This window comes from Manihot esculenta, chromosome 1 (genome assembly GCF_001659605.2).
Source record: "Manihot esculenta cultivar AM560-2 chromosome 1, M.esculenta_v8, whole genome shotgun sequence".
Taxonomy (NCBI): Eukaryota; Viridiplantae; Streptophyta; class Magnoliopsida; order Malpighiales; family Euphorbiaceae; genus Manihot; species Manihot esculenta.
The window spans coordinates 25,795,359-25,810,343 of NC_035161.2; the positions used below are offsets into that span (position 1 = coordinate 25,795,359).

A 14,985-nucleotide genomic window follows, 5' to 3' on the forward strand; every position below is an offset into this window, starting at 1 on the left:
CGGTTTGATTTAATTTTTTTATTAAAATCAATTCAATTTAATTTTTAACGATACTCAAATTGTAATTTTTAAAATCGAATCGACTAAATGTCGACTCTATTACAAGCCACCTGAATTTTACAAATTAGAATCCGTTATCAGTTATTGATTATAGTCAGTTATCACTTAACAATTTAACTGCTCATTATATTCAACCGCTAAACTAATCAAGACTTTAAAAAAATATTTAATATAACATATCACTTAAATTCTCATATTTTTATTTTTAAAAATTAATTAAAATTACACTTAAATCTAAATATTAGATCAATTTATTTAATTTTAAATATTTAAATTTAAATACAAAAATAAAAGTATTGGATTTTTTTAAACCAATGGGTCTGTAATAAAATTATTTAAGTAATATGTTTTGTGATGCTTTTTATGCTTGTTATATATATATATATATATTATTTTTACAATTAGATAAATTAAATTATTATTAATATCATTTAATGGTATTAGCTATAAGCTTTGTTTTATTAAAAACGAAGTAATTATAGTTTTTTTTTTTTTGAAAAAATAGGTTAAATATTCTTTCAAGATTATTGAATTTTAAGGCATAAATTATTAATAAAAATCTATTTTTTTCATATATAAATTACTATTAAATATATAAAATTGAATGAATTTAACGGTATTTAGATAATGATAATCAAATATTTGATGGATACAAGTAATCTGAAATGAATTTTGAATGTGGTCTTGATTTTTTTTTTAATGTGGGTTTTAAAAACGAAATTATTAATTAAAATTAAATAAAACCACCTCTATAAGTATGTTATCATTAAAAACCAAAAAAAAAAAAAAAGTTATTTACGGTATTTATCTTAGACTCGCAATTTGATTGACGCAGTGGATGTGAAGAATCATTTATAATGATTTAAGCTCAATCTCTATGCCAAACCTAATTTATTTCCGTGGAACTCATCTAGAGCATCGCACCTCTATTTAGAAAAGCTCAATTTTATATTTTAATAAATTTTAAAACTTTTAAATTAAATATTTATAATAAAAATTTATGTATAATTAAAAGGTATATATAATAAATGTAGATATTTAAATATAAATTATTAAACCACTAATTGTTACTTATATTTTATATTAGAAAGTTATCGCGCTACACTTCTCCGAATGAAATTTATATACTCATTTCACGACTATTAATTTATATTCACATATATTTTATAATTTTTATTTTCTTTACTTTTTCACGCACACTAAAAGTATAAATTTTTTTTATTAATTTTTCAATTATAACCATTTTAAATACATTAAGTTTTATTAAATATTCAAAGATATTTGGAAGGTTTATCTGAAATAAGACAAAATTAAATAAAATTATTGGTACTATATAAGAATTTTTCAAAATAAACTGTGTATTGTCATCGAAAGATAGAGTCACGTGACAAGATTTAATAAGCAGATAAACAGTCTCACCAATAGAAAGAAAAACTTAGACGACCGTTATGCTCGGAATCAAGAGAAAAGACCCAGTCTTAGGACAAGTCGACTTCAAGTCAGACAGACTCACCTTCTCAAATGTTAGGGCAAGTTTTCATAAGGAAGTTATCGCTAAACACCTACAATTCAGAAGATTCCCTTTTATGCATGTGATCACAGAATTTCCTACCAATTAGTTGGTGAAGATTACTTACCAATAGGCCGACCACATCATCGCTGAATTATTAGAAAATATTAGATTTATTTTCACCTTCTTACAGCATAAAAAAGAAACGATCACAAAGGTAAATGTATGCTATTTTCTCATACTAATATTATAAATTTTAAGTAATTTCTTACTCTCGCCTTGTTCTTCAGTTCACCGACTTAAGTATCGGAGTGGCTGCTGTAGGCACCAACCATCTCACTTTCTTCTTTTTGCAGGTCTAGCCAATACAATACAGCTCTGATCCGACCACGTCATAATTTTAGTTCCAGCAATATCATTTATTCCATTGTTTAAAAATTCATTGAATTCTCTCTGTTCATTTTAATTAAAGCCGGTCTCTTATCCCTTTTTCTCTTAAAAAGAAATCTCTTTTTAATGGTTGGCAATTCACAAGCTTCCACTCCTGACAGTGGACAAAATACAGCCTCTATGGTCAACGAAGCAGATTTCAACAATCTGAACATTGAGCAAATACTCCAATATATTTGAAGATTGTATATTATTTTTGAGCAATACAAAGCTTGGGACGAGGTGTCATTCATGGCTCCCATGGGAAGGGAAGCAGTCCAAACATAGTCTAAAGGGAAAAACAAGTTTGAGAAAGGAGAGTTATCAGATGATGTTCCCAAGGACGTTGGCTGGAAGTTGAGACAGGTTGTCTAAAGGTGCTACAAAGAATGGCAAGAGGACAAAAGGGCAGGCCAGAAGCACGGCCAAAAGCCGAAGAAAGGGTATGAGGGAGACCACAAAAGTTATTTGATTTCTTAATGAAGAAATGACCGAGATAAATATAAGAAATATACTTTATTGAACGATTCACGGACGCATATCCTAATATGGATTAGAAAAAATAACAACAGGATTGGGTGGCCTCTTAAACTCAATCCTAAGAAAGTCAGAAAACGAGATAGGACTAGGTACTGCCATTTTCATGAAGACCACAGACATGTAACGGAGGAGTGTCGTCAATTAAAAGATGAGATTGAAAGGTTACTAGGGAATGACACTTCGAAAGTTCAATTAGAAAGAATAAAAAAATAGGAGGTCCGAGCTCGCGGTAACGATTTTCAAAACCATTTCCAAAACCACTATTGACAGTAAATCTATGGGAGATTATTCATGTGATTGTAGGAGAACATAAGTCCTGTATATATTCCGTATATTGGTCCGCATAAATAAAAGCCATAAGACTATTCGAACACAAGTTCCACATATATTTTGAACATTGATCCGCAAAAATAAAGACCACAAACCCATTCGAGTAAGGTTTCCGGACTGGCACGAGTTCCGCACATATTCCGAGCGTTGATACGCGGAAACAAAGACTATAAGCAAAAAATTCAGTTCCTGTGACAAATAAGCTGAAGCAACATCCACTCACAAAAACCTGTAAAGGTAAGATTTTTCAAGGTCTGTATTAAGAATAAACTGCTTTGCCAAATACTCCTTAACATGATGATCGAAAATCCTAGTTACCTACTGGAAGTAAAGGGAGAAAGGCAAGGACCTCTCTCTCTCTAAAAGAACGATAGCCTTCTGATTCGGTAGATCCTCATCTAGGGTCACATCGCATGTCCATGATGGTTGAAGGGCAAAAGAAACGGAAGTAGGGAAAAGACAAACAAAACCCAAAAAACAATGTCGTTTTGTATATCAGTTCAAGGAAGGGCAGAAAAGAAAGGCAATTTGCGGAATTAAAGGAAAGGACATGAAAGCCAAAGAAGAAGTACTATGAGTCCTCTTTGGCTGATTAGTTTTTCAATTTACTGCAAAATAAAGATGCAGAAACATTTTCAGTCTATTTCTGAAAATTTTTATTGGAAACGACTGAGTTTAGGTTCTCTAAAGTGTAATATATAATATTCGTCTATCTTACTAGTTTTCCTGTTTACAATTATTATAATTATTAAAAATCATTAATAACTTAATATTATTGAAGAGGATGAGAAGAAGGGCCCAACCGGGTTCGAACCGGTGACCTCTTGATCTGCAGTCAAATGCTCTACCACTGAGCTATGGACCCGAGATGTGCGATTATCCTTAACAATAAAGAAAATTGGATAATAATCAACCCACAATATATGCAGGGAAAAACCCATAATATTTTTAAATAAATCCGTTCTAAAAACAAATTATTAATTAAATTTAAATAAAACCCTATGTTATCCTTAAAAGAGAAAAAAAGAAACTTGTTATTTACAGTAATTTTCTTAGATTAGCAATTTAATTAACGTAAACTTACAAGTCAAAAAGTATAATATGCTCTATTTTCACTTGATAATAAAAGCTGGTTTTAGATGTTTTGTACGAGATGCACAAGGCATTACTATTCAATTTGTAGAGATTGAATTGAAGGTGTAACCTTTGCTAGTATGGCTGAAGCTCTTGGTTTTGGGCATGAGCTTTCCAAATCGCGAAAGTTTACTTCAACAGGTAAATTAATTATTCTCTTGTTTGGGTGCCTATGCAAAAGAATAGGGTGGCACATGATTTTGCTCATCTGTCCAATCAGTTTTCCCACTTGCGACATTGATCTAAGCCAGTAGATTCTATTTTGGCTCTAGGCTGATTCTTTTAATTTCTGATGGTATTTCTATTTTCTTAAAAAATATATATATATTTGATATGAAATTAGAGAAGTGCGGTATAAATTAAATAAAAAATACTTAAAAAATTATCAGTAAGGGAAATATAATTATAATTTATAATTACATAATTATTATTTGAATATACGGATTGAATTTTAATGTAATTAACGAATTCATCTCTATAGTTTTTAAAACTAAATACTTAAATTCTTTTATAATCAGTCCGCACAATTTAAAGTCATTCCATTTAATTTTTCTGTTAAAAATATAAAAATATATTTATTATCATTTTTAAATAGATAAATTACATTTTAATCATTAAATTTTAATATAATTAATGGATTGATTTCTTTATTTTTAAAATTAAATACTTAAATTTTTCTGTAATTAGTCTATTTAAATTTTAGTCCTTTCATTTAAAAAATTTTTTATAATTAAAAATATAAAAATATTTTTATTATTCCTTTTTAAATAAAAAATATTAAAGAGTCATTCATTTTCTCTCGTCTATTAAAATTTAAACATTTTCTGTTATTCATTTTTCATTTTTAAAAAAATATTTAAATTTTATTAACTTTTGTTCAATTTATCTCATTCAACTAATTTTTAACATTTTTCATCTTTCAATTTTTATTCATTAAAAATACTACAGTATATAATTTCAAAACTTATAAAAAATACTTACAACTTTACTTATTTTTAAATAATACCAAGTAATTTTAAGTAGAAAGAAAAATTACTTTTTAGTCCCTGAGGTTTAACGTAATTAAAACTTCTGTCCCTCTATTTTGACGACCCAACATTTAAGTCCCTCACTTTCTCTTCCGTCCGAATTCGTAATCCTTCCGTCCAAAATAGCCGTTTGGTCAAAGAGTCTAAGGCGAGAGATAAGATTTTTTACCAAAAATATCCTCAATGAACTTGTTAAAAACTCTTTCATTCTAGCAATCCCTCCATCCTTCTTCTCTCTCATCTCTTTTTTATTTCTTTTTGGCCATGGTTGATTCTCTCTTTTTTATCTTTTTTCCATCTTTATTCTCACTCATATCTTTCTACTCTCCCGTATCTTTCTTCTCCCTCATATCTTCTCTATTTCCTTTTGGCCATTGTTGATTCTTTTCTTTTTTTTTTTCTCATTTCCATCTTTCTTCTCTCTCACATCTTCTCTATCTTTCTACTCTCTCATATTTTTCTTCTTCCTCACATGCTAGAGAAGGTAATAGAAAATATTGTAAAGATGAAGAATGATTTGAAGAAGATAAAGGAAGAACAAAGAATTTAGATAATAGAAACTACATTTTTTACTGTGAATATATATTTTGAATTTACAGTACTACGATGGACTAAAGTGTTTGAATATTTAATTTTATGCTGACGTAAGTGTTTAAAAAACTAAACATATGAGGAGTAAAGTGTCTGCAAATTAAAAAATATGAGGATTATAGTGTTTGAATATTTAAATGTAGGGGGACTATAATGTTGTAAACTTTTAGTTAATTAAGTGATAGTATTCTTCACAGATATATTATTTTGTTACAAAATACTTTATCCTTATTTACATATAAAAATGTTATAAAAAAATAGCCAACAAGAAATATAAATGTATACACATAATGTGAAAAAACTGAATATTCATTCATATAAAACTTGATCATTTGAATGACAACATCAGTCTTATCATTCCACTGATCATGTTCATTATTACATTATAAAGAAAAATTTTTCTATTACATCACAAAATATATACAAAAAATCTATCTAAATTCTCCAAAGTTGTCCAAAATATCTGAAGACCAGTATATATATCCAAAATAGCTGCACGTCAAAAGATCTCAAGAAGACCAATACATGTTTAAAACCTGCAAATGAAATCTGTAAAAAAAAAAAAACAAAAACCTGCAAATGAAATATGTAAAAAAAAAAAAAAAACATCAAAAGCTGAATGCTAATTATGTCTAAAAAAATCACAATTTCATCCAATTTGGACTAAGCTAAAACTCACCAAATCTGTCAAAAAAAAAAAACATGTTGCACATCTAATATATCCAACAAAAAACTCACAACTTGCACACCTCTTAGATTTATACATTGCTATTTGCAAAAATAAAAAAGAAATTACAAAATTAATTCCCAAATCATTAAACCCCTTATCTTAACAGTAAACCTTAAAAAAAACAAATAAATAAAAAAATATTAATTGTAACTCAAAAAATCTAAACAATAAAGCAACGAATTTATCTTCACAGTAAAACAAAAGGGATTTTCGTACATTTGAAGTGGATCACGATTTCGTTTTCTTCTGCTTATATGAACACTGATTCCACCTTCGGAATATGGTGGGTTCAGTGTTTCTTGAGAAGATTAAGGAAATAAGGGATAATGGGACCATAGAGAGAGAGAATTTTTGATAGAGAAAGAGACAGAGAGTGCGCGAGAGAGGGACAAGACTTCAACAGAGACAGACATAGCGCAAGAGAGAGGGATAAGTTTTGATAGAGATAGAGGGGTTTAGTTTCGACAGAGAGAGATAGAGAAAGCGCGAGAGAAAGGGACAAAATTGAGAGAGAGAAGTTTAGACAAAGATAGAGAGAGCATGAGAGAGAGAAGAAAGAACGATAGGGTTTCGTGATTTTGAAGTATAGGGACTTTTGGTGAGGGTCAATTTTGTCAATTCACGTGTCCTAAACGGTTATTTTAGACTGAAATGTAATACCCGGCTAGACTCAAGCATCGGAATTCCTACCGTCCGGTGGAATCTCGGATGTCGAAGCTCTCTAGAAGGGTAAAGTAAAGGTTTTCTAGAATATTTTTACAGGTTTTTATGGTTTTGATTAGAAAGGATTTGAGTTTTGAAAGAAAAGACCAAGGAGGGAAGAACCCAGGTTCGGCGGCCGAACCTCAAGTTCGGCCGCCGAACCTCAAGTTCGGCCGCCGAATATGGGGCTGTTTAGGAGGCATGTTAGGCTTCCGAAAGTGGCTTTCTTTTTCAGCCGCTGAACCCCAAGTTCGGCCGCCGAACGTGGTGAAGTTTTGGAAGCAGCTTTGGCCGCCGAAGGAGGTTTGGCCGGCCACCTATAAAAGGCCCTTTGTCCGGAAAATGGGCGAGTTTTCTCTCTCTTTTCAGGCATAGGTGAGTTCATGCTCTCCTTTGGTTGTTTTTATGCTTTTTCTTCAAATCCCTCAAGTTTTCATGAGTTTTATCTTTGTTTTGAAGAGTTTTAAGCTTTGATCAAGGTTTTGAGAGCTTGGAGACTTTTGGAGCTTGGACTCTCCATACCTTCAAGCTTGGGTCGCACCAAACCTCGATCTTCAAGAGGTAAGTATAGATCTTTATCCTTGTGACGTTTTAAGTGAGTTTTATGAAGGGTTAAGGGCTAGGAATGTATGAGTTGTATGGATGTGCATGTTAGGGTTTTGATACCCTTTATGATAAAAGTATGTTAATGCATGTTTAATGAGATGTTTGTTGGGGTTTAAGCTAGTTTAAGACCCCTATATGTTTGTTGTATGATTTGTGCATGTTTTGGAAGTGTTGGATGTGAGTGTGGGAGGTTTTGGAGGATGTGTTCTACCTTGCTGGGGAATCCAGGTTCGGCCGCCGAAGGTAGTTTCGGCTTCCGAACCTGCCTGTGGAAGCAATCTTTGGCCACCTAACCTTGCCCCCGAAAATGAACTTTCGGCTCTGGAAGGGACTTTCAGCCGCCGAAGTTGCCACCGAAAGTGCCTGGCTTTCGTCTCTGGAGGAGACTTTCGGCCGCCGAACCTACCTCTGAAAGTGCCTGACTTTCGGATCTGTGGGAGCATTCGGCTGCCGAAGGTGCCCTGTCCAGCCTTCCTTTGCTTGTTTTGCATGATTGTTTTATGATGTTTTAGGGGGTTTTTGGGGAATTGTTCAGAGTCCTGTTAGAGTATTGACTCGCGGTTGTCGAAGCCGGTAAAAAATAACCTCTACGGTTATCAATAATCTTACAACTGCAGATAGTGGTAAACTGCAGATAGTGGTAAAGGATCGAATCCACAGAGAATTGAGTACTTATCTATTTTTTCCAAACAAGATCAATTAGAATCAACTGAAAGCACAATTGAAAGCAAGTAGATCAAAAGTAAAGTGCAATAAAGTAAAAAGGAGGTTTTGAGATTGATTTGACTAACAACTATTGAAAGCAATTAAAACAGCAAGTAATTAAAATAAAAGAGGAAATCAATATGAGAAAAGTCTAGTTGAAGATATGGATCCACTTTGGTTGTTTGGATTGATCATTGAAACTTATGTTCTTTTAATTGGTTCAATAGATTGGTTATGGGGATGGAAAACGCTTCTCACCACCATGTCTCTCCTTATGATTAAATCAATTAGGGAACGTCCTCTAATCAATTACTAATTAAAAAATTGCCAAGGAATATCCTTGGGCCTTAGGCATCAAAACAATTGTCAATTGCATGAAGAAAGAGAGAGATCGAACCCTAGCTACTCAAACGCATGAGATGTTGCTAGATCATACAATTCCTTAGTTTTTACACCAAGTGTTCTTAGGTCAGAATATTTCCAGCAATTACGGACTAAAAAATATCCCAACTAACAATCAATTAACTTTGCAATCAAGAATCAAGTGGCCAATTTGATCAAAACTGTAACACCCCTTACCCTAACAAAGTGTAGACAGAGCAAGGAATGTCACAAACTATACCTTTTAGACATATCAAGACTAAACAATTTCCTTTATCTGTAAATACCAATTTTAGTTATGTAAGTAACTTTCATCAAGATTAAAATAAGCGTGAGATTTTTTTACCAAAATTTTCGGCAGAGTTTTCTCTGTTTCATTAGCACTTTAACCTGTAATACATATGAACATCACACTTATAATAACACTAACAACTGTCACTTGATATCTTACTATTCTTTGATTTACATAACCTTCACAACTCACTCTATTTAATATGTACATGCCAAAATAAAACTGTACTATGACTCAGAGACTCAAAAGAACCAGCTATGATGATGGCCTTGATATCTGATGTAGATCTCTGATAACTTCTGTTGCCCTATTTTATCTACAACCTGCGTGAGGTAAAAACCAACACGCTGAGCTAATGCTCAGTGGGTGATAGCAAACAAATAACAAAATAGAGCAAACAAGTTCACGTATACAGATAATCGGAATAAAAACATCTTCTTTTTCCGTTATTGCACATTTTCTATTTATAATAAATTACCACAGCTTAGTGCATGTAAGAGATGCAAACATATTAACACTCACTAATAAGTTCACAAAATCAAGTATCAATCTTAATTAAGATCTTAGCCCTTATAAACACATAGTAGGATCGTCTAGGTAGATAAGGAGTTATAACGGTAGGCACAGAGTGCCGAACGGTAGGCTCAGAGGCCAAAACTGTGATAGCAGGGCTCTATGACCGTGCTTATGAGGTACCTGATATGTAACCTCAAATAAAAATCATGTATCGGTAGCAGTACTGCGAACTCTGTATGTTTATATGGCATGCCATACCCTTAAGCTAACCTCGACTCCTATTACGTTTACCAGGGCCAAGTACCATTAATTCAATGTATCAATGTAAAATGCATGCCATTTGAAGCTATTTGAATTCATTTTCCAAAGTCCATATATCATATGCCAAGATTTACAATATGGAAAACTCATGGCAAATAGTGCAAAACTTTATCAACATAGCATTCCAATTTAAGAAAACTACATTCTGCCATCTTTTGCATAAACTTTTCAAGTAGCTTAGAGTCACAATTTGACTTCAATTTCTTCATAAGAAATGTAAATTTATGTCTTATCTTTCCAACAAGATATGGTTCATGCAAATCTGATCATCCTATCTTAAGTTATGAATTTTTCTTTACAAGCTGCTCCATAAGGTCTTAATCAGTCCAGAATTAGTACCTGTTTATAGTATCACAAAACTTATCAGATTCATGCATTTCCATACTAATTCAAGCTAAAGTGTCTTCTACAAAGTTTTAGGTATACTTCTTAAGATTCAATTGGAACTGGTCTTAACAAATTTCACTGAGTACAAAATTAGTTATGGTATCATCAATAGACTCTGTACCGGATGCACTACCACTGTATCCAGTTTAGGTTCACTTGCAATTTTCATCATCTTACATACAGATTTCGAATTTGATCAATTCATAAAAGTTTTAGATCTTTGTCTTATCTTTCATTTGGTATATCTTAGGACTAATTTCAATAAATACACAATAAGTTATAAGGCTTCCAACACTGACTGTCCTGTTAGAACCTATTCTGGCAGATTTGCACTTTTAGCTCTCATGTTAAATTTCTTTACTCTAAGCCTTTCAAACATCATGTTAACATTCATATAACATATTTATACAGTCAAAGCAACATTTCCAGCAAGTAAAATCAACCCCTAATTTCACTTATTCATGGCAGAATCCAAGGAAAACAGAAAATCATACAAACACCAAACCTTTCTTGAATTCCTCCTTTCTTTTCCTCTTCTAATCTCTAGCTATCTCCTTTCCCTTTGATGTTCCTTCACCTAGGTCAATTTATGTCTTAGGAAAGGATTGAATAAACTATAAATTAAAGCTTTATAATTCAAATCCATGCATGAAGAAATGAGAAGATGTTATTTCCTACACATTTCTAAGCTTACCTTTGATTTTCAAGCTTGGTGTATATGGAACCCTAAACTTTTCTTCTTCAATCCCTTCACTATATGGCTCTTCCTTTAGATCTAGGTCTTAGGATGAATTTTGGTTAAAGAAAGAAATTGATTTGGTGAGGTTTGGCTTGGCTTTGGTGGGAGAAAGAAAAGCAAAATTCTTTGGTTTCCTATGGTGTGAGCTACGGCAAAGTGAAATGGAGAAGATGACAATCCCTTTTTCAAATTGCTTGGTCATTTCTTCATCCAATAGCTAGGTGACACATGGAAAGTAAAATTTGACTTTTATATTTTAACTTTCCATATTTATACTTTAACCCACTAAACTTTTTACCATATTGCAATTTAGTTTTTAAACTTTCAATAATCATAGATTGACCTACTAAAATATGCTTTTAGCCTTTAGAAGTCCTTTCCACTTAAGCAAGCATGACGGATTTAAAACAAACACCTCAAGCAAGCACGTCAGAAAACCCTAAGCACCTCCCAAAAGTGACTCGTTCCCGACTCGCTAATCACACTGTCTACTTTATTTCTGGATATGTCCGTTTCTTTATTTGAGTTTTCTATGATTCAGTTATTAGCAGATCAGATTTAAGCTAGCACCATCCCTAATGCCGCTTACTCTAGTGGTGAAATAGCCTAACTCATACCTAATGATGGCACTACTCTAGCTATGGGTTTGAGGATGTTACAAAAACAACAAAGCAATCTTAGATTTAAGCACACAATTGTATGAATATTGAACAAATCAAAAGCAAACACTTTATGTTCAGATCTCACAACCCTTTAAACAACCTTAGTTTCAACCAAACTTCAACTAGAATTAGGGTTTCAGCCACTCATGGCTGAACCAAAACAGAAAATTAAAGAAAAGAAGAAGAAAGAGGAACCGATTTGATGGAAAAGCCTTGGAGTGTGGCTGCCCTTGCTTGGCCGAATTTGGAGAGTTGAATTGTGTTTCTTCTTGTGTTCTTGAAGCCTTTAAATAGGTGTGGAGAGGCTGCCTAGGATTTCTTGGGTGTCCATACATCTTTTAAAGATTGGCCAAAGTGCCCTTAGTCCAATATGTGCATGTGAAGGCAAGGGAGGGGCTTTTTGGTCTTTTAATTGTTGCCCAAGGTGTGTCCAAGAAGTCTTCTTCATGCACTAAAGAGGAAGGTGGAGCCTTGTTTTGAATTTTGAATGTGCATGGCATGAAGTGGGAAACATGTGATCTTCAAGATTTGGCTTCTTGAATAAGGAAGAGGCTGTTCGGGGGTGACTTTCGGCCGCCTAAGCTTAGTTTCGGAGGCTGGACTTTCGGCTCTGGAGCAGACTTTCGGCCGCCGAAGGTGCCTCCGAAGGTGGGTGACTTTCGGCTCTGGACGAGACTTTCGGCTTCCGAAAGTGCTTTCGAAGGTGGGTGACTTTTGGCTTCCGAAAGTGCTTCCGAAGGTGCTTCCGAAGGTGTTTTTTCTAGATTTGGCACTTTTTGGCAGTTTTAAGAGCATTTTCTCCAGAATGTCTCTTTACACCTAATATCTGCAAAATATGATTAAAACCACAAAATTAGGTAGAAAAGGTGTAAATAAACATCAATAAGATCATGATAATATGGACTAAAATATGCTCTATCAAGTATGTTTGGTCCCTCATTTGAGTCCACCTGTGTAGGATCGGACCTGAGGAACCGAGGTGTTCAACAGTGAGTTAGCTGCTCCAGAATTAGTAAGCGTCAGCCAGAGGTGAGTAGAACTAAACTATGTTTAAAATAATGAAAGTTTTTAGCATGTTCCATGCATCATGAATACCATGTTTATATTAGGTTGTATTGCATTAGAATTCACGAAGATGATGCATTGCATCCTTTGTTGTTGATGTGGATGGATGTTGGATGACCCATTAGCCCTCAATATGTATGATGATTAATGAAAGTCCAAGGCTGCCCATGTCCACGCGTCCTGACATTTATTTATGTATGATGATTAATGAAAGTCCAGGACTGCCCATGTCCACGCGTCTTGGCATTGTGTGATGATTAAGAGGAAGTCCTGCGGAGCTCCGTCGAGGGCCGGGCACATTGGAATTAGAGGGTTATTGGTGATAAATCCATCCGTGATGTGAATTGTATGTGATGTGATGTGATGCATTTCATGATGGCATATCTTTATAAATTGTTTTACTGTTTTGCTCACTGGGCTTTATAGCTCACCCCATTCCCTTAACCCCCAGGTTTGCAGGGTTAGAGATAATTCAGGAGGTCGGCAGGTTACGGCTATGGTTATGTTATGTGATAGTATAGTGGTGGACATGATGAAATGTAAAGTAGAGTTATGTAATATAAGGATATGTAATGACATGTCATGGTTAGAGTTGTGCTTTGCCCTATTCATGTATGGTTAATCCCTTTTGATACATGATTTTATGTTAATGTATAAATGATGATGTTTATGTAAACCAAGCTTAAAGTATGATATGTTACCCCATTGGAGCATTTGATGAGGGCTCCAGTGTGGGATTTTATGATATTGAGTTGGTGCATGCACAAGTTAAGCTTGGTAAATGAAAGAAAAAGTTTAAAGTTTTTATGTATTTGTTTGATCATGTATGGGATTATACCAGTTGTACAGGATGTATGTTAGGCTTGCTACGGGTCCCGGCGGCCTTAAGCCGATCTGGATCCTAGCGCCGGTAGCGGTCCGGTTTTCGAGTCGTTACAGGAAAGACTACGAATTCGGACGGAAGAGAAAGTGAATGACTTAAGTGTTGGGTTGTCAAAATAGAGGGACATAAGTGTTAATTACGTTAAACTTCAGGGACTAAAAAGTAATTTTCCCTAAGTAGAATATAAATTTTTATAAAAAACTATTTTAAGAAGAAATTATACTTTTATAAATTTAATTACCCACTAATTTTGAACTAGTATCTATAATGGATGGAAAAACCGTTATTTTAAACGGATTGAAAGTTTTTTTTAAGAATTCAGTTTTAAAATAAAAGGACTGATCCGTTAATTATGTAAAATTTAAGGACTAAAGTGTAGTTCATGCAAGATAAAATATTTCACCTACATTGATATTCACGAGAATATTTTATGTATTTGAATATTTATTCTTTCTTTGACCAGTTATTAAATAAAAAAGGAAAAATTACTTTTTAGTCCCTGAGGTTTAACGTAATTAACACTTATGTCCCTCTATTTTGGCGACCCAACACTTAAGTCCTTCAGTTTCTCTTCCGTCCGAATTTGTAGTCCTTCCGTCCGAATTTGTAGTCCTTCCGTCCAAAATGGCCGTTTGGTGAAAGAGCCTAAGGTGAGGTGAAATTTTTTACCAAAAATACCCTTAATGAACTTGATAAAACCCCTCTCAACGTAAATCCTTCTTCTCCCTCATATCTTCTCTCTTCTTTTCAGCCATTGTTGATTCTCCATTTTTTTCTCTTTTCCATCTTTATTTTTACTCATATCTTTCTACTCTCTCATATATTTCTTCTCCCTCATATCTTCTCTATTTCCTTTCAGCTGTTGTTTTTTTTCTCATTTTCATCTTTCTTCTCTCTCACATCTTCTCTTTCCTTTCGGTGATTATTGTGAATCATCACTGGGGAAAAATAATATCTGTATCAAGTGGGTCTGTCAGGTACTGGAATGGAAGATTGAAGAATGTAAACTGCAGATGTGGCAAAAGGGCTGGGATAAGGATTTCGGAGTCAGCCGAAAACCCTAATAAGCCATATTATTTTTGCAAAGATAATGTGTGTGGAAGTTTTTGTGGGTGGTGTAAACCTGTGAATCAAAGTTCAACTCCATCAAGTGGTAGCATTAACGTGGGTGAGGGATGGAAAATCGAAAAAAGAACACCTATAGAAGAAATGCTAGAGAAGGTAATAGAAGATATTGCAAATATGAAGAATGATATGAAGAAGATGAAGGAAGAACAAAGAGCTACTAGAGATGAGATTGCAAATATTGGGGGAATTATGTGCCAATTGAGAATAATTTATATTGTTTTGATTTTTATTGTAGTTGGAGTAACA

General features: G+C 33.4%; 1 long non-coding RNA gene and 1 other non-coding gene across 2 annotated transcripts; both read right to left on the reverse strand.

Moving 5' to 3' along the window:
* Nucleotides 1-3,662: 3,662 nt before the first annotated feature.
* On the reverse strand, nucleotides 3,663-3,734 carry TRNAC-GCA. Its single transcript has one exon. It is a non-coding gene; the product is annotated as a tRNA-Cys (tRNA).
* A 5,474-nt stretch (nucleotides 3,735-9,208) lies between these two features.
* LOC122721730 lies at nucleotides 9,209-10,827 on the reverse strand. The gene is made up of 2 exons (XR_006348490.1): nucleotides 10,768-10,827; nucleotides 9,209-9,361 (listed from the first exon to the last, which is right to left on the reverse strand). It is a non-coding gene; the product is annotated as an uncharacterized LOC122721730 (long non-coding RNA).
* Nucleotides 10,828-14,985: the final 4,158 nt, after the last annotated feature.